General features: G+C 44.5%; 1 long non-coding RNA gene across 2 annotated transcripts in view; it reads right to left on the bottom strand.

Annotated features, from left to right (window-relative positions):
- LOC140487232 (uncharacterized) overlaps window positions 1–20,063 on the bottom strand; it is a 31,369-nt gene extending 11,306 nt beyond the window's left edge. For both annotated transcript variants that reach the window (XR_011962815.1, XR_011962816.1), the window contains exons 1-4: window positions 20,006–20,063; window positions 19,292–19,398; window positions 13,302–13,388; window positions 9,486–9,590 (exon numbers count right to left, since the gene is read on the bottom strand). This is a non-coding gene — a long non-coding RNA (uncharacterized lncRNA). The remainder of the gene's footprint in view (window positions 1–9,485; window positions 9,591–13,301; window positions 13,389–19,291; window positions 19,399–20,005) is intronic.
- Between the last annotated feature and the right edge of the window lie 3,571 nt (window positions 20,064–23,634).

Raw genomic sequence — 23,634 nt, 5'->3', positions numbered from 1 at the left:
TTCAATTCCTGCCTCAGGCGACCAACTGTGTGGAGTTTGCACGTCCTCCCCGTGTCTGCGTGGGTTTCCTCCGGATGCTCCGGTTTCCTCCCACAGTCCAAAGATGTGCAGGTCAGGTGAATTGGCCATGCTAAATTGCCCATATTGTTTGGTTAGGGGTATGGGTGGGTTGCGCTTCGGTGGGGCAGTGTGGACTTGTTGGGCTGAAGGGCCTGTTTCCACACTAAGTAATCTAATCTAATAAACCCTCCCCATTCCCATTTCCTCCTCCTGTGTTCACCAAGGGTCATTCTCGGCCCAGTGACCCTTCCTCAAAACCGATGGCAGCTGGGAAAATTAGAATCCCTACTGTGTGGAAACAGGCCATTCGGCCCAACAAGTCCACACCCACCCTCTGAAGAGTTTCTCAACCAAACCCATTCCCCGACCCTATCATTCTACATTTCTCCTGACTAATGCAACTAACCTATACATCCCTGAACACCACAAGAAATTTAGCTGGGCCAATTCACCTAACCTGCATACCTTTGGACTGCAGGAAATAGGGGTATAAAGAGTAGATAATAGGTGGGGACAGAGCCCAAAGAGAGACAGGAACATTTAGAAAGACAAAGGAGTGGATAACAATCTGGCTGGGAGGGTGCATAGCTGTTAATGGAGGGGACAGGAACCTGTGTCTGGCAACATCTCAGTGGAGGTACTGGAAATGGCAGCTGATGATCTACGTTCTGCTGCAAAACAGACCCCAAGCTTCCAGTTGCCTGTCACTTTAACACATGAGTTCTGTTCCGTGGCCAACATCTGTCTCATGCTTACTGCAGTGTTCCAGTGAAGCTTGATGCAAGCTGGCAGAACACTCTAGAACATACCAAAACGCCCCGTATTTCAAGGACTGCAATTTCCCCTCCCGTGTTGTCAACAGTACTCTCCAGTGTATCTCCACCACTTCCCACACCTATGCCATTGAACTACACCTCTCCATCTGCAGCAAGGATAGAATCCCTAGTCCTCACCTTCCACCCAGATACAACGCATCAGCATCCGCCATTTCCACCACCTACAAATCAGATCCCACCAGATAGATTTCCCTCTCCATTCCTTTCAGCATTCCACAGAGATGATTCCCTGTGAATTCCTAGTCAGATCCATCCACCCTCCACTCGCCAATGCAAGAGGTGTAAAACCTATGCCCACACATCCCCCTCACCCATAATGGATCCTTCCACATCCAGCAGAGAATTTCCAGCACGTCCAAACACCTCACCTATTATGGCCTTTGCTTTCGATGTGGTCTCCTCTCCACTGGGGAGTCAGGACACCAACCTCCGGAATGTTTCAGGGAACATTTCTGGGACACATGCACCAACCAACCCCACCATCCTGTGGCCGAATACGCCAACTTCCCCACCCACTCCGCCGAGGACATGCAAGTCCTGGGCCACCTCCACCACCAAATCCCAGCCACCCGACGCTTGGAGGAAGAAAACCACATCTTCCACATTGGGACCCTTTAACCACAGAATCAAGGTTTCCTCATCTCCCCTCCCTTACCTTATCCCAGATCCAATCCTCCAACTCGACAACACCCCCTTGAGCTGTCCCACCTGTTCAACTTCCTTTCCAATTATCCACTCCACCCTCTCTCCATTACCCTCCACCTACATCTAGCCTTCCTAGCTCCCTTCCCACCAACCCCACACATCCCTCTTACTTATCTCTCAGCCGTCTTACTACCCCCCTTCTCCATCCAATCCCGGCATTCCTGATCAAAGACTTATGCCCAAAACGTCGATTCTCTTGCTCCTGAGATGCTGCCTGACCTGCTGTGCTTTTCCAGCGCCACACATTAACGCAAGCTGGAAGAACAACACCTCATCTTCTACTTGAGGACCCTGCACCTCTCTAGCCCCAGTATCAAATTCAATTATTTTAGGTCCTGAACTCTCCAATGTCCTAGTGCCCTAGGCTCTTAACCCACATACCAGTCCTTGTTATCATATAGCCTGCCATTATACACTACCTATGGCTAGCCACTAACAGTGGCCATAAACAGTTATTCACCCTCCCCCAGCCAGATCGTTATCCACTCCTTTGTCCTCTTATCACCACCTATCATTTACTCCTTAACCCCAACTTTCTGCATATAAACAGACATTTCTTTTCAGTCACATCAGTTCTGAGGAAGGGTCAGCAGATCCAAAATGTTAATTCTGATTTCTCTTCACAGATGCTGCCAGACCTGCTGAGCTTTACCAGTACCTTTTGGCTGTTGTGAGAGATTTACAGTTCTTTTGGTTCTAATTTACCAGGAATTTCTAATTCAGGTCTCGCCGCCTAAAACCGTGTATTTATAAACACTACCAGTCCATACAAACTCAATTTCTCTCCCAGTCTCTGCTGTCTCTCTCACTCCCTGAGTACACCCCCACCACAGTCACACTGCACCTGCACAGTTCATGGTCACGTGTTGGCCACTGGACCCACCCCTCATTCACTCCCATTGGCTGGAGGATCACACCAACTCTCCTATGAAGCTGCCATCAACCACCCGGGCCCCATTGTGACACGAGTTGTGCACTCCTCCCAGGAGTATCGGAGGCTGAAGGGTGACCTTATAGAGGTTTATCAAATCATGAGGGGCATGGATAGGATAAATAGACAAGGTCTTTTCCCTGGGGTGGAGGAGTCCAGAACTAGAGGGCGTAGGTTTAATGTGAGAGGGGAAATATATAAAAGGGATCAGAGGGTCAAGTTTGTTCACAGCAGGTGGTGCGTGTATGGAATCTTCTGTCAGGGGAAGTGATGGAGGCTGGTACAATTATACCCATCCAGATGCCAAATGGTCTATGTATTGGAAGGGTGTAGTGGGATGTGTACCAAGTGTTGGCAAATGGGACGAAGTTAGGTTAGAATATCTGGTCAGCATGGACTAGTTTGACCAAAGGGGTTGTTTTCCTGTTGTACATCTCTATGGCTCTGCACTGGCATGACCTTCAACATTCAGTGAAAGGGGGCAGTATCACAGAGTAGAGGGACTGGGGACTTTTCAGCACATTGGGGCTGTACTCTCTCCCTCTGGAGATGGTGCCAGTCTGTCCCAATTCACCTCCCATTTGCCTGTAGTCCTCCAAATCCTTCCTTAAAAGAAGCTAAATTGCAAATTTGTTTTGACAATAATTACTGAATCTGCATCCAGCTGTCTTTCAAACTGATCCAGATGCTCAGAACTTACGGAATAAAATAATGTGCACATTTTTAACCTGCATTATTTGCCAATTACTTGAAAGTAGTTACTAAAAATTGTGACGTTAATAATTTCTCCCTCTGTCTCTCGAAATTAAATATCCTGGAAAGAAATCTGCTCCTGGGTGAAATCACTGCTTAACCTTCCGAGCTCCAAGGAGAATTATCTGACCTTCTGCTAACTCTCCACATCGAGAAACTTATATTAATTTTAATGTTTCAGTGCTATCAAGATGTACAGCACAGAAACCAACCATTCGGTCTAACTTGTCCATGCCGACCAGATATTCTAAATTAATCTCGTCCCATTTGACAGCACTTGGCCCATAACCTTCTAAACTTTTCCTAATCACTTACCCAAATCAGATGCCTTTTCAATGTTGCAATTGTACCAGCCACCACACTTTCTCTGGCAGCTCATTCCATACACATACCACGTTCAGCTTGAAAACAATGCCCCTCAGATCGTTTATAAATTGTTTTCCTCACTCCTTAAGCCTGTGCCCCATAAATGTGGACTCACCTAACCTGGGAATAAGACCCTGGCTGTTCACCCTATCCATGTCCCTCACAATTGTATCAACCACTGAGGTCACCTCTCAGCATCCGATGTTCCAGGGAAAGCAGCCCCAGCCTATTCAGCCTATCCCTATATAGCTGAAACCCTCAACCCTAGTAAGATCTTTGCACATCTTTTCTGAACCCTTTCAAGTTTCACAATATCATTCTGATAGTGGGGAAACCAGGACTGAAAGCAGAATTCCAGAAGTGGCTGAATCAACGTGCTGAACAGCCACAACTCCTATACTCAATCCACTAACCAGTAAAGGCAAGGATACTAAACACCTTCTTCACAACCCTGCCTATCTCTGATTCCACTTTCAAGGAACTATGAATCTGCACTCCAAGTTCTCTTTGTTCAGCAACACTCCCCAGGACCTTCCCATGAAGTGTATAAGTCCTGCCCTGATTTGATTTTCCACAACGGAGCACCTCACATTTTTCTGAATTAAACTACATCTGCCACTCCAAAGCCCATTTGTTTGAAGTCCCATTGTAATCTGAGGTAACCTTCTTCCCTGTCTACTGCACCTCCATTTTTGTATCTATGTAAAGTCACTGACCATACCTCCTATATTCACAGAGAAAACATTTACATAAATGATGAAAAGCAGGGACCCAGCAACAATCCTTACAGCATATTGCTCATAGAACATAGAACATTAAAGCAAAGTACAGGCCCTTTGGCCCTCGATGTAGCGCCGACCTGTCATACCAATCTGAAGCCCATTTAACCAACACTATTCCATGTACATCCATATGCTTGTCCAATAACGACTTAAATGTACTTAAAGTTGGTGAATCTACTACCGTTGCAGGCACAGCATTCCATACCCTTACTACTCTGAGTAAAGAAATTACCTCTGACATCTGTCCTATATCTATCACCCCTCAATTTAAAGCTATGCCTCCTCGTGCTCGCTGTCACCATTCTTGGAAAAAAGCTCTCCCTGTCCACCCTATCTAACCCTCTGATTATCTTGTATGTCTCTATTAAGTCACGTATCAACCTTCTTCTCTCTAATGAAAACAGCCTCAAGTCCCTCAGCCTTTCCTCGTAAGACCTTCCCTCCATACCAGGCAACACCCTAGTAAATCTTGTCTGCACCCTTTCAAAGCTTCCACATCCTCCTTATAATGTGGGGAACAGAACTGCACATAATACTCCAAATGCTGCCTCACTAGAGTCTTGTACAGCTGTAGCATACATAACCTCATGGTTCCGGAACTCGATCCCTCTATTAATAAAGGCTAAAACACTGTATGCCTTGTAAACAACCCCGTCAACCTGGGTGGCAACTTTCAGGGATCTGTGTGTACCTGGACACTGAGGTCTCTCTGTTCATCTGCACTACCAAGAATCATACCATTAGCCCAGTACTTTCCATTCGAGTTACTCCAACCAAAGTGAATCACCTCACACTTGACCGCATTAAACTCCATTTGCCACCTCTCAGCCCAGCTCTGCAGCTTATCTAAGTCTCTCAGTAACGTACAATATCCTTCATCACTATCCTCAACTCCACCGACCTCAATGTTGTCTGCAAATTTACTAACCCACCCTTCTACGCCCTCATCCAGGTCATTTCTGAAAATGAGGAACAGCAGTGGATTCAACACCGACCCTTGTGGTACACTACTGGTAACTGGACTCCAGGATGAACATTTCCCATCAATCACCACTGTCTGCTTTCAGCAAGCCAATTACTGATCCAAACTGCTTTATCTCCCACAATCCCATCCTTCTGCATTTTGTACAATAGTCTACTGTGGGGAACCTTATCGAATGCCTTGCTGAAATCCATATACACCACATCAACCGGTTTACTCTCATCTACCTGTTTGGTCACCTTCTCAAAGAACTCAATAAGGTTTGTGAGGCACGACCTACCCTTCACAAAACCGTGCTGACTATTCCTAATCAAATTATTCTTTTCTGGATCCTAACTCTTATAACCTTTTCCAACACCTTACCAACAACTGAAGTAAGGCTCACTGGTCTATAATTACCAGGGCTGTCTCTACTCCCCTTCTTGAACAGGGAACCACATGTGCTATCCTCCACTCTTCTGGAACTATTCCTGTAGACAATGATGATTTAAAGATCAATGCCAAAGGCTCGGCAATCTCCTCCTTGGCTTCCCAGAGGAGCCTAGGATATGTCCACTGGGCCGGATGGGTTTTATCTATTTTTACACTCTGCAAGATTTCTAATACCTCTTCCTTATGAACCTCAATCCAACCCAGTCTAGTAGCCTGTATCTCAGTAATCTCAACAGCATTGGCGTTTTCTGAAGGGAATACTGTTGAAAAATATTCATTTAGTGCTTTCCCTATCTCTTCTGACTCCACACACATCTTCCCACTACTATCCTTGATTGGCCCTAATCTTATTCGTCATTCTTTTATTCCTTAAATACCTATAGAAAGCCTTAGGGTTTACCCTGATCCTATCCGCCAACAATTTCTCATGTCTCCTCCTGGCACTTCTGAGCTCTTTCTTTAGGACTTTCCTGGCTACCTTGTAACCCTCAAGCGCCCTAACTGAGCCTTCACATCTCATCCTAATATAAGCCGCCTTCTTCCTTTTGAAGAGAGATTCCATTTCCTTTGTAAACCACAGCTCCCGCACTCTACAGCTTCCTCCCTGCCTGACAGGTATATACTTATCTTGGACAAACAGGAGCTTTTCCTTGATCTTTGAGGGTCCCTATTCTCTGCCTGGTTACTCGTTTATCCTTAGTGTATTTCTGGAATTTCTGGATTCTCTGGGAACATATTTCCCAAAGCTCTGTCATGTCCCGTTTTTGCTATCCTGTTTTCCCTCGAGTATACTCCTACTGCCCCTATACTCCTCCAGGAATTCACACAAACACAGATGTCTGCACCTGCCGTATCCCTCCTTCATTTTCTTGACCAGACCCTCAATTTCTCACGACAGGCAGCATTCCCTACACTACCTGTCAAGGCCTTAACAGGATCATACTGTCTGTGTACTCTCGTTGTCGCAGGCCTATGGACGCAATGGCAGATGAAGACAGAGAAGCAATCATTCTCAGTAAAGAGGTGGTGTTGGGAAAGGTAACAGCCTAAAGATAGATGGGTCGCCTGGCCGTGGTGGAATGCATCCCAGGGGACGTTAACAGAAGGTAAATAGCAAATGCCCTCGTGATAATTCACTAAAATTTGTTGGACTCTGGGACAGTTCTGACAGATTGGCAAGCTACAAATGTGATGCGAATATTTTAAAATGGACCTGCTAGCGTAACTTCTTTGGTGGGGAAAATGCCCGATCTCTTAAGGAAGAAATAGTGAGCTATGTGGATAGCAATTATCTCATTGAGCAGACACAGCATCGATTCATGAAAGGTAGACGTCACGAAGAGGAGTGGTAGAGCAACGTCTGCAGAGGCCACTGTAAGTCTGCACAGGGATACAGATAGGTTAAGTGAGGGGGTAAGGATCTGGCAGATGGAGGACAAGGTTGGGAAATGTGAAGTCATCCATTTTGGTCGGACTAACAGCTAACTGATGATGAAATGGTGAAAACATGCAACATGCTGCTGTACAGAGGGAGCTAGGTGTCCTTGTGCATGAATCACAGGAAGTTGGTTTGTAGGTACCGCAGGTAAATAAGGCAGTGAAGGGAATATTGTCCTTCATTGCTAGAGGGATAGTTAGGCTGCAGCTGTACAGGGTGCTGGGGAGGCCACACCTGGAGTACTGTGTACAAGTTTGGTCCCCTTACATTAGCAAGGATGTGCTGGCACTGGAGGGAGTACAGAGGAGGTTCACTAGTTTCAGTCAGGATTTCAGAGGGTTGGTGTATGCGGAGGGATTGAGGAAACTGGTAGTATGCTCATTGGAATTTCAAAGTATGGGAGGTTGGATGGGAAAAAAAAATAAATTATGAACGGTGTAGATAAGATAGAAGCAGGGAGGTGATTTCCACTAGGGGTGGGTCAAACTAGGGAGCAGAGCATCAAAATAAGGGGGTATCAGATTTAGGACTGAGTTCAGGTTGGACCTCTTCAGCTAAATCTGTGAATCTGTGGAATTTGCTGCTGAGTGCAGCAATTTAGGTTAGCGACTTGACTATCTTAAGGTCAAAAGGTAGATTTGTGAACAGGAAAGGAACTAAGGATTATGGTGAGAGAACAGGAAAGTGGAGCTGAGGCCATGAAAAGCTCAGCCATGATCTTATTGAATGGTAGAGCAGGCTTGAGGGGCCAGATGAAAGTTCTTGCCTTGTGCCATCAAAATTGGCCTTTGTCCAATTCAGAACCTTAACTTTTAGATCTGGTATATTATTTTATGTAACTCTTTTAACACTAGTAGAATTATCAGAGACTCCCAACAGAGTGGACGCAGGTCATTCAGCCCATCACATTGATACTGACCTGGAGAGCCTCCTAACCTTCCACTGTAACATTGTATTTCCCAGGACCAGCCAACCTACACATCCCTGAACACTGTGGGCAATTCAGCCTGGATAATCCACCCAACCTGCACATTTTTGGACTATGGGAGGAAACCAGAGCGCCCGGACGAAATCCATACAGAAAACCCCAATAAGGTGATCATCCCTTTCTTATTTCCCAGTTCCACCTAATAACTTCACTGGGCGTACTCCCAGGAATATCCTCCCTAAGCAAAAACATAATGCTATCCAGAATCAAAAATGTCATTCCCCCTCCTCTCTTGTCCCCCTCTCTATTCTCCCTATAGCATCTATACCCTGGAACATTAAGCTGCCAGTCCTATCCATCCCTGAGTGATGCCTCTGTAATTGCTATAATATCCCAGTGCCATGTTCAAAACCATACCCTGAACTCATCTGCCTTCCCTGTCAGGCCTCTTGCATTGAAGTAAATGCAGTGTAACTGCTCAGTCCGACTTCATTCTGTGCCTTGCCCTTGCCTGCCTTGACTATTTGACTTCTGAACTGTACCAGCCTCAGACATACTTCTTTCCTCACTATCTTCTTGGGTTTATACCCACTCCCTCACTGGTTTAATGCCTCCCGAGTATCACCAGCAAGTCTCCCTGCCTAGATATTAGACACCTTCCAATTCAGGTACAATCCATCCTTCTTATGCAGGTCAACTCTACTCCAGGAGATCACAATGATCCAAAAAAATGTGAATCCTTTTCCCCTGCACCAGCCCCTTAGCCACTCATTGAGCACCTCCTTCTCCTCTGTAATATGGACATTTTTCAAGTTGTCAGCATTTATTTCCCCACATTCTATATCTCCCATGTACTTCTTCACAGTAAACACTGATGCAAAATACTTGTTTCCTATCTTGCCCAATGCCTGCATCTCCACACAATGGCTGCCTTGCTGATCTTTGAGGGTCTCTATTTTCTTCCTAGTTAGCCTTTTGTTCCTCATGTATTTACAAAAGCCCTTTGGATTATCCTGAACCCTATGCGCCAAAGCTATCTCACGTCCATTTGTTGCCTCCTGATTTCCCTTTTAATTATACTCCTACAGCCTTTATACTCAAAAATTTTTTGGATTGGAATAAATGCAAAATATAACATCCTGACAAAACAAACGAGGGTAGGATTTACACTCAATAAAAGTAGGGCCTGAGAGACTGAGAGCTTCACGTCTTTGAAGTTTGTGTTACATGTAGACAGGGTGGTGAAGAAGATGCTTTGCTTAACACACTTACCTTCATTGCTCAGACCTTTGAGTCCAGGAGTTGGGACGTTATGTTGAGGATGTACAGGACGTTGGGGAGGCCTCTTCTGGAATACTCTGTCCAGTTCTGGTTGTGCTGTTATATGAAGGATATTATTAAATTGGAGCAGGTTCAGAAGAGATTTACCAGCAGGTTGTCATGAATGGAGGGATTGTGTTCAAAGGAGAGGCTGGATAGGCTGGGAATTTTTTTCACTGGCGTGCACGAGTTGAGGGGTGACCTTATTAGAGGCTTACAAAATCAGAAAGAGTGTAGCCGGGGGAGAGAGGGATTCAAAACTCGGGTGCATTCATTTTGAGAAGAAATTAGAAAGATTTGAGAAAAGACATTAGTTTTAAAAAAAAATGTATACATCTGAAATGAACTTCCAGAGGAAGTGGTAGCTGTGAATACAATTACAATATTTAAAAGACCTTCAGATAAGTACATAAATAGGAAATATTTGGAGAGATGTGGACCAAGTGGAGGCAGCTACAATTAGTTCAGTTTGGAATTATGGTTGGCATGGACTGGATGGACCACAGGGCCTGTTTCCTTGCTGTCTAACATTATGACTCTAATCCTCACTAACTCTAAATTCCTCCATCCTCAACTCTCCCGATCACTGTCACCTCATCCAGCCTCACAACTCTTCCTTATTTATATAATTCCTCACCAGCCACAGAACGCTCCCTATCTCATGTCCTCCAGTTCCGCAAATCTCTGCGATATGTGCCTTTCTTTAGTTCCAGCCTTGAGGATGCCCTCATTCACTCCGATTGGTTGGAGGACAAAGTGGTACGACCTGGTCCTCCAGTACTGCCCTCTGCCCCCCATTGGCCTGCGCTGACATCAATCATCGGGGCCCATTGTGAGGTGAGTGGTGGGATCCTCCCTCTCTCTCCCCTGGGATGAGCTTCAACATTCACAGTCAATGGGACAGTATCACAGAGCACAGGGGCTGGGGCTATTCAACCCATTGGGGCTGTAACCTCTCCCTCTGAAGATGCTGCAAATCTGTCCCAATTCCCTTCCCATTTGCCCATAGACCCTCAAATCTTCCCTTAAAAAGTAAAATTCCAAATCTGTTTATGAATAACTACTGAGTCTGTGTCCAGCTGCCATTCAGACTGTTCCAGATACTCAGAACTTACTGAATAAAATAATGTTCACATATTCACATTATTTGCCAATTACCTAAAAATAGTTACTAAAATTATGACATTGTTAACAATTCCCCTCTCTCTGCAGATTAGATATCCTAGAAACAAATTTGCACCTGGTCAAAATCACTGCTTAACCTTCTCAGCTCCAAGGACAATTATCTGTGCTTCTGCTAGCTCTCCACAAAAGAGGAACACATCTTATTTTCATTTATTATGTCATAGAGATGTACAGCACAGAAACAGACCTTTGGTCCAATTGGTTGATGCCAACTAGAAATCCTCAACAAACGGAGCGCCATTTGCCAGTTATTGGTCCGTATCATTGGAAACTCTTCCTATTCACGTACCCAATCGGGTGCCTTTCAAATGTTGTAATTGTATCAGTCTCCATTACTTTATCTGGCAGCTCAGTCCACACATACACCACACACAGCTTGAAAACTTTGCCCCTAGGATCTGTTTTTAATCTTTGCCCTCTCAACTTAAGCCCATGTGATCTTATTTTGAACCCACCTAACTGGGGGGAAAAGACCCTGGCTGTTCACCTTATCCATGCCCTTCATGATTTTATAAATCTCCATTAAGTCACCTCTCAGTCTTTGACTCTCCAGGGAAATTAACCCTGGCCTATTCAGCCTCTCCCTGTAGCCCAAATCCTTCAACCCTAGCAAAGTCTTTGTAAATCTTGTCTGAACTCTTTCAAGATTCACAACATCCTTTCCAGAACAGGGAATTTCGAACTTAAAACATAATTCCTGAAATGGCTTAATCAATGACCTGTCCAACCACAATTTGACGTCCCAGCTTCTGTACTCAATGCATTGACCAATAAATATAAGCATACCAAAGACCACCTTCACTAGTCTGCCTACCTGTGACTCTACTTTCAAGGAACAATGAACCTGCACTCCATGGTCTCTATGTTCAGCAACATTCCCAAGGACTTTACCATTAAGTGTATAAGTCCTGCTCTGATTTGCCTTTCCAAAATCCAACAGCTTACATTTGTCTAAATTGAACCCAGTCTGCCATTCCTTGCTCCAATGGCCCATCTGGTCAAGATACTGTTGCATTCTGAACTAACCTTCTTCATTGTCCACTACACCTCCAATTTTGGTGTCTTCTGTAAACCCACTGACCATATCTCATATATTCACATCCAAGTCATTTATTTAAGGACCCAATATCCATTCGTGCAGGACAATGCTGCTCACCGGCCTCCAGTCCGCAAAGCAACCCTCCATCACCACCCTCTGCCTCCTACCTTCAAGCCAGTTTTGTATCCAAATGGCTAGTTCTCCCAACATTTCATGTTATCTAACCTTACTAACCAGTCTGCTTTGTGGAACATCGTTCAGTGCCCATATAGACAACGTCCACAGTCTGCCTTCATCAATCATCTTTGTCACATCTTCAAAAAAACTCAATCAAGTTAGAGAGAGAGAATTTCCCACACACAAAGCCACGTTGACTATCACTAATCATTCCTCATCTTTCCAAATACATGTAAATCCTGTCCCTCAGAATCCCTTCCAACAATTTACCTACCACTGACGTTAGGTTGACTGTTCTCTTGTTCCTTGGCCTTTCCTTACCACCTTTTTAAAATAATGGCACCCATCTTCCAGCACCTCACCTGTCACAAACAATGATATAAATACCTCAGGGAGGGGCACTGCCATCACCTTCCTAGCTTTCCACAAATTTCTGGGATACACCTGATCAGGTCCCAGGGATTTATCCACCTTGCCACTGTTTAAGACATCCAGTACTTCCTCCTCTGTAATATTATTTCAAGTTATCACTATTTATTTCTCCAAACTCTCCAGAATAGAATAGCATAGTATTTCTCCCACCTCCTGTTGTTCCATAGATGGCCTTGTTGATCGTTAAGGGGTCCTATTCTGTGTCTGGTTATTTTATCCTTAAAGTATTTGTAGAATCTCTTTGGATTCTCCTTAAACTATTTCCTAGAGATATTCCAAGTCCCCTTTTTGCTCTCCTGATTACCCTCACGTATATTCCTGTAAAAACGTGATCCTGTACTACCAATTCCGCCGCCTCTGCCATATCTGCTCCCAGGAGAAGCAATTCCACTCCAGGACATCCCAGAAAGGTTTCCTCTTTCAAGGACCGCATTTCCCTCCCACTTGATCAACAATGCACTCCAACGCATATCCTCCACTTCTTGTACCTCCGTCTTCCCCCCACCCATCCAACAACAATAAGAATATAATCCCCCACTCCTCACCTGCCACCCACTAATCTCCAGTAACCTCTGCTATGTCCGCTACCTACAGTCTGACCCCACCACCAGGGATATATCTCCCTCCCCAGCCCTTTCTATCTTCCACAGAGACCATGGGATCTTTGGTGCTGATGTGCTGCCCCACGGATACCTCAGTCACTCACCCTGCCAAATGGCCGAGTGAGATTATCACTAGATGGATAATCCAGACACCCTGATAACGTTCTGGGGCCCAGGGTTTGTATCCAGTCACGGCAGTCAGTGGAATGTGAATTCAATAATAATTTGGAATTAAGAATCTATTAAAGACCATGAATCCACTGTTGATTATTGCAAAAAAAAACCTCATCAGATTCACTAATACCCGTTAGGGAAGGAATCTGCCATCCTTACCTGGTCTGGCCTACATGAGACTCCAGACCCACAGCAATGTGGTTGACTCTTTACTGTCCTTTGGGCCCAGGCAGTGATACCCTCATCCTGTGAATGAATAACAAAGAAGGTCAAGTCTTGTACACAACCATAATGTCCTTACAGATAAGTGATCTCTTAGTAAATTTGCTTTTCAAATCCCTGCTGACTACTGGGGAAGGGGGTCAACATTACCATCCCAATAAGGAGATCATCCCTTTCTTATTTCTCAGTTCCACCTGTATAACCTGCCTGGATGTACTACCAGGAATACCCTCTTGAAGCCCAGTTGTAATGTTATCCCTAATCAAAAATACCACTCCCCCTGCTCTGTTGCCCCCTTTCTATCTTTGCTATAGCATCTATACACTGGAATATTAAGCAGCTGGTTCTATCCATCATTAGGTCATGCCTCTGTAATTGCTATAATATCCCAGTGCGATGTTCAAAATCATAGCCTGAGCTCCTCTGCCCGACCTATCGGGCCTCCTTCATTGAAATAAATGCAGAGTAACTGCTCATTCTGTGCCTTGCCCTTGTCTGCCTTGACTGTTTGACGTCTGAACTGCACCAGAGTCAGACTGAGCTCTTCCCTCACTCTCTCTCTCTGGGTTTACTCCCATTTCTTCACTGGTTTAATGCCTCCTGAATAGAGCTAGCAACTGTTCCCTTCCAGTGCCAGTACAATCCATCCTTCTGATGGAGGGCAATTCTACCCCACAAGAGATTCCAATGATCCAATAATGTGAACTCTTCTATTCCTGTCATTGACAGCAATAAACAACTGCCTCCCCTCAAAATGTATATTCTCCCCTTTAAGAATATTCTGCTCCCTCTCTGAGACATCCTTATACAAAAATTACACATTCGAATAATAAACCTTACACTCATCAGGTCATCATAAAAGGATTACATGACACATTGAAGGTTTGGGGAGACCTTTTGAGAGGATGCGATGATTCAAAGGAGAATTTTTAAGCAGCAAATGGGATTGATCTGGAACACAATACTCACACACACACAATGTGAATATCCAGATCCTGATGTACTGAGTAATTCAATCAGAGTTTAGCAGAATATTTACTGAGATTACTAATACAAGTTTATAAAATCTGTCACTATCAGTTCAAGTTAGAAACCCACATCTCCTCCTCGTGGCCCAGGATTACTGTACATATTACCCTTGAGGACATCAGCAGTCAACTCAGAGGCAAATCTGTGGGTTTCTAGGAGATTCCAACTTGAGATCTCATGTGACTGAACACAGCAGTTCTTTGACACATTGGAGAAAATGATCCAAGCATCAGTGAGATATGGGGAACAAGAATTACTTTAAAATTCTTTCATTTCATTGATGAGGCAGAGCGGCAGCACAAGACATGGGTGTGAAAGGCTAATGCCTAACGATGGGCAAGTTGTCTCCAACCTGACCAATGGGTAGGAAGATCCTCTCAATCACTCCAAAGCATATCCCTAAAAAGATAGCAACTCCGCCTGCTTCCCACTGCCCAGTGCTCCCAGTAAATGTTTGGAAGAAGGGGAAGTGGGGGAATATCTCCTAGAAAAGGCATAACTGTAAAGGTCTAAGAGGATTATGAAAAGAGAGAGATACACAGGAGAAGGGGGCAACAAGTTGCTAGATGGGGTGTAACTTGGGAAAATGGGAAGTTGCTCATTTTGGAGGAGATAATAAAAGAACAAAGTACTATTTAAATGGTGGAAACTTTAGACAGCTGCATAACAAAGGGACCAGGGGTAATTGTTCAGGAAACACAGAAAGCTATCACACAGTTACAACAGGGAATCAGGAAGGGGAATGGAATGTTTCATTTCAAAGTTTTTCATTATTAGAGCTTGGAGTATATACCCGAGAGTAATGTGTGGAAGTGCTGGTGAGACCACCATATCTGCAGGAATGAGAGCAGTTTTGGTCCCTTTAGATAAGGAAATGTGTCACTTTATTGGAGGCATTTCAGGGAAGATTCAATGAGATGATCCCTGGTTTGGAGGGTTTATCGTTTAAATAAAGGCTGAAAAGGTTGGGACTCTACTCACTGGATTTTGGAGAAAGAGAGGTGATCTCATTGAGACAGATGGGATTCTTAAGGGGTTTGACAGGATAAATACTGAGAGGATGTGTCCGAGGGTAAATACTGAGAGGGGAGCCTGAAACAAGATTCTGAGTTACGGAATCAAGAGTTCTGTTTTGGATTCAAGTTTAAGGCGACACAGACGTGGGTAAGGGGTTTCAGTAGCAATGGAGCTGGGGTGAGGTGGAGAAGAGCAACGTTTAAGAGATTGGATTTCCTGGTATTGTGATTGTGTGGATGTCTGAACAGAAGGTCACCTTGGGGTCAGACATAACAGCAATATTGTGAAGAGTGTCGTTCTGCCTCAGACAGTTCCCAGTGGGAGGGAGGGGCTCAGCAGAAAGGTAAAGGTAAGGCAATGGGTTTAACCATGACAACGTTTCATTGGAGGAAATTGCAGCTAATCGAGTAGTGGGAATGTGATAAGCAGTTTGATAACTGAGTAACAGTGGAGTAATGGAGAGGGATGATGGGGAGGGAGAGCTGGGCATCGTACGTGTACATGTCAAACCTAACACAGTGTTTGGATGATATCACCTCCTGGCACTATGTACGTGAGATACAGGAGAGACCAAGGATAGATCGTTGAGGGACACCAAATGCAAGGAATTCAGAAAGGAAAGGGAGAGTGGAGATGGAGCAGGATTTTCCAACAACGGTGAGGTCAAATATTAGTTTTTCACAGAATGGGAGAGAAGGACATAACCAGAAAAGACCAACAGACAGAACAAGGAACAATATCTATGAATTGGTGAGGGGGAGTGATGAAGGCGGCAGCGGAGGAAAGAGAGTTGGAAAGTGAGTTTAGCGAGATTAGGGTAAAGCGTCAAGGTGAGCTCTGATAAGGCTTGACAAGAGACTGGAGAAAGATGTAGGTTTAGGACAAAACTAGGAACACCACGTGAGGCAGTTTGGCTCAGTGGGCTAGTGGGAGGGAGAGAAACAGCAGATCGGATTATCTCAGTCTTAGTGACAGAGAAACTCCATGTGCTCCTCACTCGTTGTTGGAGGAGACAGGATGATGGACAGTGTTTCACAAAGAAACAAAACCAGGGTTAGTGATATTTAAAATGAGTGAACAAAACTGATGTATTTAGCTTTTATCCAGAATATTAAAACAAATGACTGAAGTCCTGTTTCGAATCCCATCTTGGCAGATGGTGGAATCTGAATTCAAGAAAAAAAACGTATTAGGAATCTCATCTCCATGAAACCATTGTCAATGGCGAAAAAATCCTGCCAACCTGACAGCGGCCCAGCCAGCTACTCACTGTATTAATCACTGCAAAGTCACAATACAGGAATGAAACTGGATGGACCAGTTGGCAACTAACAAGGCACCAGAAATTACAACCACAAAATCAGCCCTCTCGATGGTGCAACCTCCTCCTCACTAACATATGGTTTTTGGTGCCAAAAGGTGGAGAGCTGTCTCACAGACTAGTCAAGGAACAGCCTGACAAAGTAATACCCACGGAATCATCCCTTACAAAGATGACCAGACACGACCATCACCATCCCTAGATATCGAGTGTGTGGTGCTGGAAAAGCACAACAGTCAGGCAACATCCGAGGAGCAGGAGAATCGATGTTTCTAGCCTAAGCCCTTCATCAGCCTGACCTGATGTGCTTTTCCAGCACCACACTCTCAACTCTGATCTCCAGCATCTGCAGTCTTCACTTTCTCCTGAAATCTCTGGATATGTCCCGTCCCACCGGCAGGACAGACCAGGCAGAGGTGGTGACACAGTGGTGTACAGACAGGGAGGATTTGCCCTGGGAGTACTCAGCATTGACTCCAGAGACCAGGAAGTCTCATGGCTCCTGCTGATTACCACGTCCCGCCCTCTCTTGGCTGATGAATCACTCCTCCTTCATGTTGAATAACATTTGGAGGAAGCACTGAGGCAATAAAATGGTGTCAAATGTACTCTGGGTACAGGATTTCAATGTCCACAATTGAGACGAGCTCTGCAATAGAATTACTGACTGAGCTGGTCAGGTCCTAAAGGGTATAGCTGCTCAACTGAGTCTGCAGCGGGTGGTGAGGGAACCAACAAGAGGGAAAAACATACTTGATCTCATTGTTATGAATTGACTAGCTGCAGATACATCTGTCTATGACAGTATCGGTAAGAGCAACCATCACACATTCCTTTTGGAGACAGAAGTCTTGCCTTAAAGTTGAGAAAAACCTCCATCGTGTTGAGTGGCACTACCACTGTTCGAAATGGGACAGACTTCGAAGAGATGTAGGATCTCAAACTGGGTATCTCTGAGGCACTGTGGGACATCAACAGCAGCAGAACTGTACTCCAGCACAATCTGTAATCTCATGGGTTTTAAATCCTGCTCTCACCCATCACAATGGACAGTAAAGGAGGGCATGCCAAGAGCAGCACCAGGCAGACTTAAAAACAAAGTGCCAACCTGGTGAAGCTATCAAACAGAACTACCTGCATATCAAACAGCATCAGCAGCAAGCAACAGAGCTAAGTGATCCTACATCCAATGGAACAGATCGGAGCTCTGCAGTTCTGCCACACCCAGTTGTGAACGGTGATGGACAATTAAACAACTCACTGGAGGAAGTATCACAGATATCCCCACCCTTACTGATGGAGGGGCCTCACACACCCATGCACCAGATAAGATGACAGCATTTGCAGCAATCTTCAGCCAGAAGTGCAAAGTGAGATGATCCATCTGAGGCTTCTCCAGTGGTTTCCAACATCACAGAAGTGAATTTTAAAGCAGTTCAGTTCAGAAATGGTTAAGTAGTGCAAAGGCTACAGGCCCTGCCAATATTCTGGCAATAATGCTGATATCTTGTGCTCCATAACTTGCCACCCACCAAGCCAAGTACCGCTCCAGCACTGGCATCTACCGAGAATGTGGAACATTGCCCAGGGATGTTCAACACAAAAACACAGGGCAACCCAACCCAGGCAATTTCCCTCTATCAGTCCACACTCGATCAGCAGTAAAGTGATGGAAGATGTCATCGACAGAGCTACCAAGCAGCAGCTGCTCAGCAACAGTCAGCTCAGCGAGACTCATTTTAGGCTCCACCAGGACCATTCAGCTCCCGATTGTGTTACCGCCCTGATTCACAATCTGGCAACTAGCTGAATCCCAGAGGTGAGGTGAGTGTGATAACTCAGTCCCACTCCAAGACCACTATTTCTAGCTGATTCCACCCTTGTCTCAGCTCATGTCATCTCATCCACCTTGTGTTATCTCCAGATTTCATTTTCCAAACACACTCAGGGCCAGCTTCCCACATTCAACCTCCCTGTAATCTCAACAAAGTCTAAATTTCTGCTTGTTGATTCATGAAAAGGCTCCTAATTATAATCAACAGAGATGTACAGCATGGAAACAGACCCTTCGGTCCAACCCGTCCATGCCGGCCAGATAACCCAACCCAATCTAGTGTCACCTGCCAGCACCTGGCCAATATCCCTCAATTTAAAATTCTCACACTTGATTTAATTCCTGGCTGTGATAATCCCTAGCTCCCTGCACCACACACACCGAGACCTCGACAACCCATTTTCTTCGAGACTCCCAACCATTTGTTAATTCATTACTTCACCTGTATGTCTGTTTCTACAGTTGCTGAAGCAGCATGGTCTGAACTTCGCAGCCAAAACCTCACAGGTCTGCTTTCCACCTTTAAGACATCCCTCAAAACCTGCTTTTTGGCAATGCTTTTGGTCACCTGACCTAATATCTCCATCTCTGGCCTTATGTCTAAAGTTCCCAATAGTATTTTTGTGAAATTATAAGCATGATAATAAAAATACAAACTGTTGTTGATTTGGGCATTATTTTCAAATCATCACTGTTGCTGAATGAATAATCTATAATGTCACTTACCCAACCACATTGTAGGAGCACCTTCACCACACAAACTGCAGCTGTACAAGAAAGTCAAACATCACCCTCGCCACAAGCAACAGGGCTTTGGCATTAATCACTGGTATCTGTGGAAGGAGAAACACAGTTGATGTTTCAGGGAGTGCAAAATGGATTACAAGGAATGAAAATGGTGCAGAATTTGATAGTCAGAAATGGAAGGAAAATACACTTGCTTGTTGGAAAAAAAGAATTCTTGAATGTCAAAAATATTCAAGAAAAAAGTAATCTGATAATACAGCAGTACATGGTCAGGAGCTGGGCCGCAGTGAAAAACTCACTTACAAAGGGTCTATAAGAGTAAAAATACACCCATAGTTCGAGATTGAGGAAGCTATATATTGACAAAGTAGTTATGAGGGAGCCCAGAGGCGAATCAGAGCAGTATTGGCTGCTATGATCTCAGTGACTCTATACTAGAGAAAGGCTGCACATGCGCCTGGCTGCATCTTGACCCCTACAAAGATGGCGGCTCCGCACATGTTCAGTGAATCCTTGTCCCGATTAAAGATGGCGGCGCTCACTCAGGCCTGCAGCCGCACTGAGGCCATTCCTCAAACACGGGACTGGGACGTTCAAATTTGTGTTTTCCGACGGGCACAATTTGTTTGTAAAACCTCTCCGCTCATAGCAACGCAGTTTTTCTCCCGTTTCCCTGTTTATTTATTTCCTTACCGGATCCTTTCTCTCCATAACTTCCTGAGCATTCATTACGGCGACTCTGCGCCACGCGCGAGGGTGATCACATGGTTTAGTTTAGCTCCGCCCTTCATTTATTTTGATTGGCTGAAGGACCAACTTCCCGCTAAGTCCTCCAGATCCGCCCACCGTGCTTTCATTGGTCCGGTGCAGACATCAATCACCCGCGGGTCACTTTGTTAGCTAGAGCATGCGCAGTGCGTCCTGCTTTAGCTGATATGTTGGGTAATGTGATGGGAGAGTTTACTGAGGGTAAGAATTCCCTTTGTGTGAGCTCTGCAGTAGATTTCCTTTATTCATGGAGGGAATTGCCTTCCTACTCACGACTGTATAGCTGTGATTGATGAATCAATGCCATCTGAACCAGTACATAAACACCCCATTTTCACAACATCTGAGATCTTTAGCACATTGTATCACACTCTTCTTTGGAAACAACAAAAAACATGAAACGGAGCCTCAAGGAACCGGAGCAGGAGTAGGGCATTCATCGCCTTCAGCTTGTTCCCCCATTCTATCAGATCATGGCTGGGCCAATCCAGACCTCAACACCTTTTATGCTTGATCCGCATAGCCCTCAACTGCTCAACATTTCAAAAATCTATGTGCCCTCTTTTAAAATAATTTGAGACAGAATCACAGATTCTCTACTATGTGGAAACAGGCCTTTCAACCCAACAAGCCAGAACAACCCTCCGAAGAGTAACCCAACTATTACCCTCCCACATTTAACTTTCACAGTTGTTTGGGCGAGAAAATTCTAGCCATTCACTGAGAGAAAAAAATTCTTTACTTTTTCTAAAATGAATGTTCCCTTATGTAATGTCAACTGGTTTGAGACTTCACTGGTGCTAGAAGATCTAGTCAACATCTACCCTGTCAAGCTCCTCAGAATCTTGTTTCCATAAGATCACCCCTGCTTATCTATTCTTGATAGGTCAACCCTTTTGTCCTCAAAGCAACTAAGTGAATCTTTTTTGAATGGTCTCCGATGTTAGTTTATCCTTTACTAAATATGGGAGCTAACATTGTATACAGTACTCCAAGTGAGGACTCAGCAACAGCCAGTGTGGTTAACCAATCCTCAGTCCATGCTAATACATTACCCCGATACCATGAGCTCCTAAATTGTGCAATTAACTTTTATGTAGCACCTTATCATTTGCATTTTTAAAATCCAAATACAGAACATCATTGGATTGCCCTTTATCAGCTCTGCTTGTTATCTCCTCAATGAACTGTCGCAAATTTGTCAAATATAGTTTCGCTTTCACAAAACCCAGTCTACCATGTTTAATAATAAGCTTTTCTAAATATCCTGCAATTTCTTACTTTAATATTCAACTCTGTAGACTCTTTCAGTAGATTTGCTAAGTATGATTCCCCACTCTTAAATCCATGTGGACTCTGTCCAATCCTGTCACTGTTCAGTAAGAAACTTGACTGTACTCCAATATACTTAGTAAATGTATCTGTATTTATTTTTAAAAATTGATTACTTATAAATGCTGGACCCATGCAATATCAATGAATTAGTGACTCTGAATTTGGGTTATAATGTTTTTTCTATTAATTCCTTTTCATACTGTGTTATGCAGACAGCACCAAGTGATCACTCTTAATTGTGAGTAACTTTGAAAATAATATATTTTAAAAATGACATCCCAAAATGCTGCCTCATTATTGTGCAAGGAGGATTTTGCATTCAATAGTTTGCAGATAAAATTGAACAGATTTTTGCTGCAATTTGGCCAGACTGCAGGTTACACCAAAGTGGCAACTCTGCTCTCAAATTCTTACTTGACACTGCCCAAGGCGATACTGATGGGACTTCACTTTGCCATTCTGGGTCACCAGCTTTATTTCCAGGTTTAATCCTACAATCATCCTAGAGCTTGTAATTTTAGATAACTTCTCTTTTAGGTACATATGTAAATATCATACTGAAATGTTGCACTGAATGGTACCAAATCTGAAATTAGTCTCTAATCTGACCCTTCTACATATGTATTGGCATAAGTCTATGCCAGTTATTTTTCTGAAGCCTGTGATTCCTGATGAAGGGCTTATGCCTGAAACATCAACTCTCCTGCTTCTCACATGCTGCCTGACTTGCTGTGCTTTTCCAGCATGACACTTTTCGACTCTGATATCCAGCTTCTTTGGTCATCACTTTCTCTTTTGAGAAGTTTAAACCAAGAATAATTTTTGTTGATCAAAGTGCAATAGGAACCAATTCATGAAATTCAGATATCTCACATTTACCTTAACTATGGGAAGTCTAAGACATGACTAAATTATTGTCAGTAATTGAAACCGTGCTGACAAACTTGTGCAGTATCAGTGCCTCACCTTTAGAGTGTTCCCAGATATCGCACAGCTGCAGTATTTTGTTTTGCACTCAACTATATGTTGTTTTCACTTTTTTCTTTGTGAAAGATTACAAAATTAACTTGGATGAATAAACTTATAATTTCTTTAACCAATGTTGGGAGAAAAAAAATGTCAGTATTTCAAGTGCTGATAAAGTAAAATAAACTGAATCAGTAGAAAGGGTTTAAGATGGATATGGAACAAATGCTGGCAAATGGGTCTAGATTAATTTTGGATATCTGGTCAGCATGGGCAAGTTGGACTGGGCGTTATTGGACAGTGGTGAGGGTCTGGCTGCGGCTTTATTGGGCAGTGGTGAGGTTCAGGCTGGGGCATTATTGGACAGTGGTGAGGGTCAGGCTGGGGCATTATTGGACGGTGTTGAGGCTCAGGCTGGGGCATTATTGGACAATAGTGAGGTTCAGACTTGGGCATTATTGGACAGTGGTGAGGTTTAGGCTGGAGCGTTATTGGACAGTGGTGAGGGTCATGCTGGGGCATTATTGGACAGTGGTGTTGGTCAGGCTGGGGTATTTTAGGACATCAGTGAGGGTCAGACTGGGGCATTATTGGACAGTGGTGACGGTTAGGCTGGGGCGTTCTTGGACATTGGCGAGGGCCAGGATGAGCATTATTGTAAGGCAATGAGGCAGAGGCTGTGGCGTTATTGGACAGTGGTGAGGTTTAGGCTGGAGCGTTATTGGACAGTGGTGAGGGTCAGGCTGGGGCATTATTGGACAGCAGTTAGGGTCAGGCTGGGGCATTATTGGACTGTGGTGAGGGCCAGGCTGGGGCATTATTGGACTGCAGTGAGGGACAGTGTGGGGCATGATTGGACAGCAGTAAGGGTCAGACTGGGGCATTATTGGACAGCAGTGAGGGTCAGGCTGGGGCATTATTGGACAGTGGTGAGGGTCAGACTGGGGTGTTATTGGACGGCAGTGAGGATCAGGCTGGGTCGTTATTACACAGTGGTGCGGGTCAGGCTGGGTCATTATTGGACAGTGGTGAGGGTCAGGCAGGGACATTATTGGACAGTGGTAAGCGTCAGGCTGGGGCATTATTGGACAGTGGTGAGGGTCAGACTGGGGTGTTATTGGACGGCAGTGAGGATCAGGCTGGGTCGTTATTACACAGTGGTGCGGGTCAAGCTGGGTCATTATTGGACAGTGGTGAGGGTCAGGCAGGGACATTATTGGACAGCAGTGAGGGTTTGTCTGGGGCATTATTGG

The sequence above is a fragment of the Chiloscyllium punctatum genome, chromosome 16, assembly GCF_047496795.1.
Source record: "Chiloscyllium punctatum isolate Juve2018m chromosome 16, sChiPun1.3, whole genome shotgun sequence".
Taxonomy (NCBI): Eukaryota; Metazoa; Chordata; class Chondrichthyes; order Orectolobiformes; family Hemiscylliidae; genus Chiloscyllium; species Chiloscyllium punctatum.
Note: the sequence above shows the minus strand (reverse complement) of the source record. Positions and strands in the feature narration are given on the sequence as shown.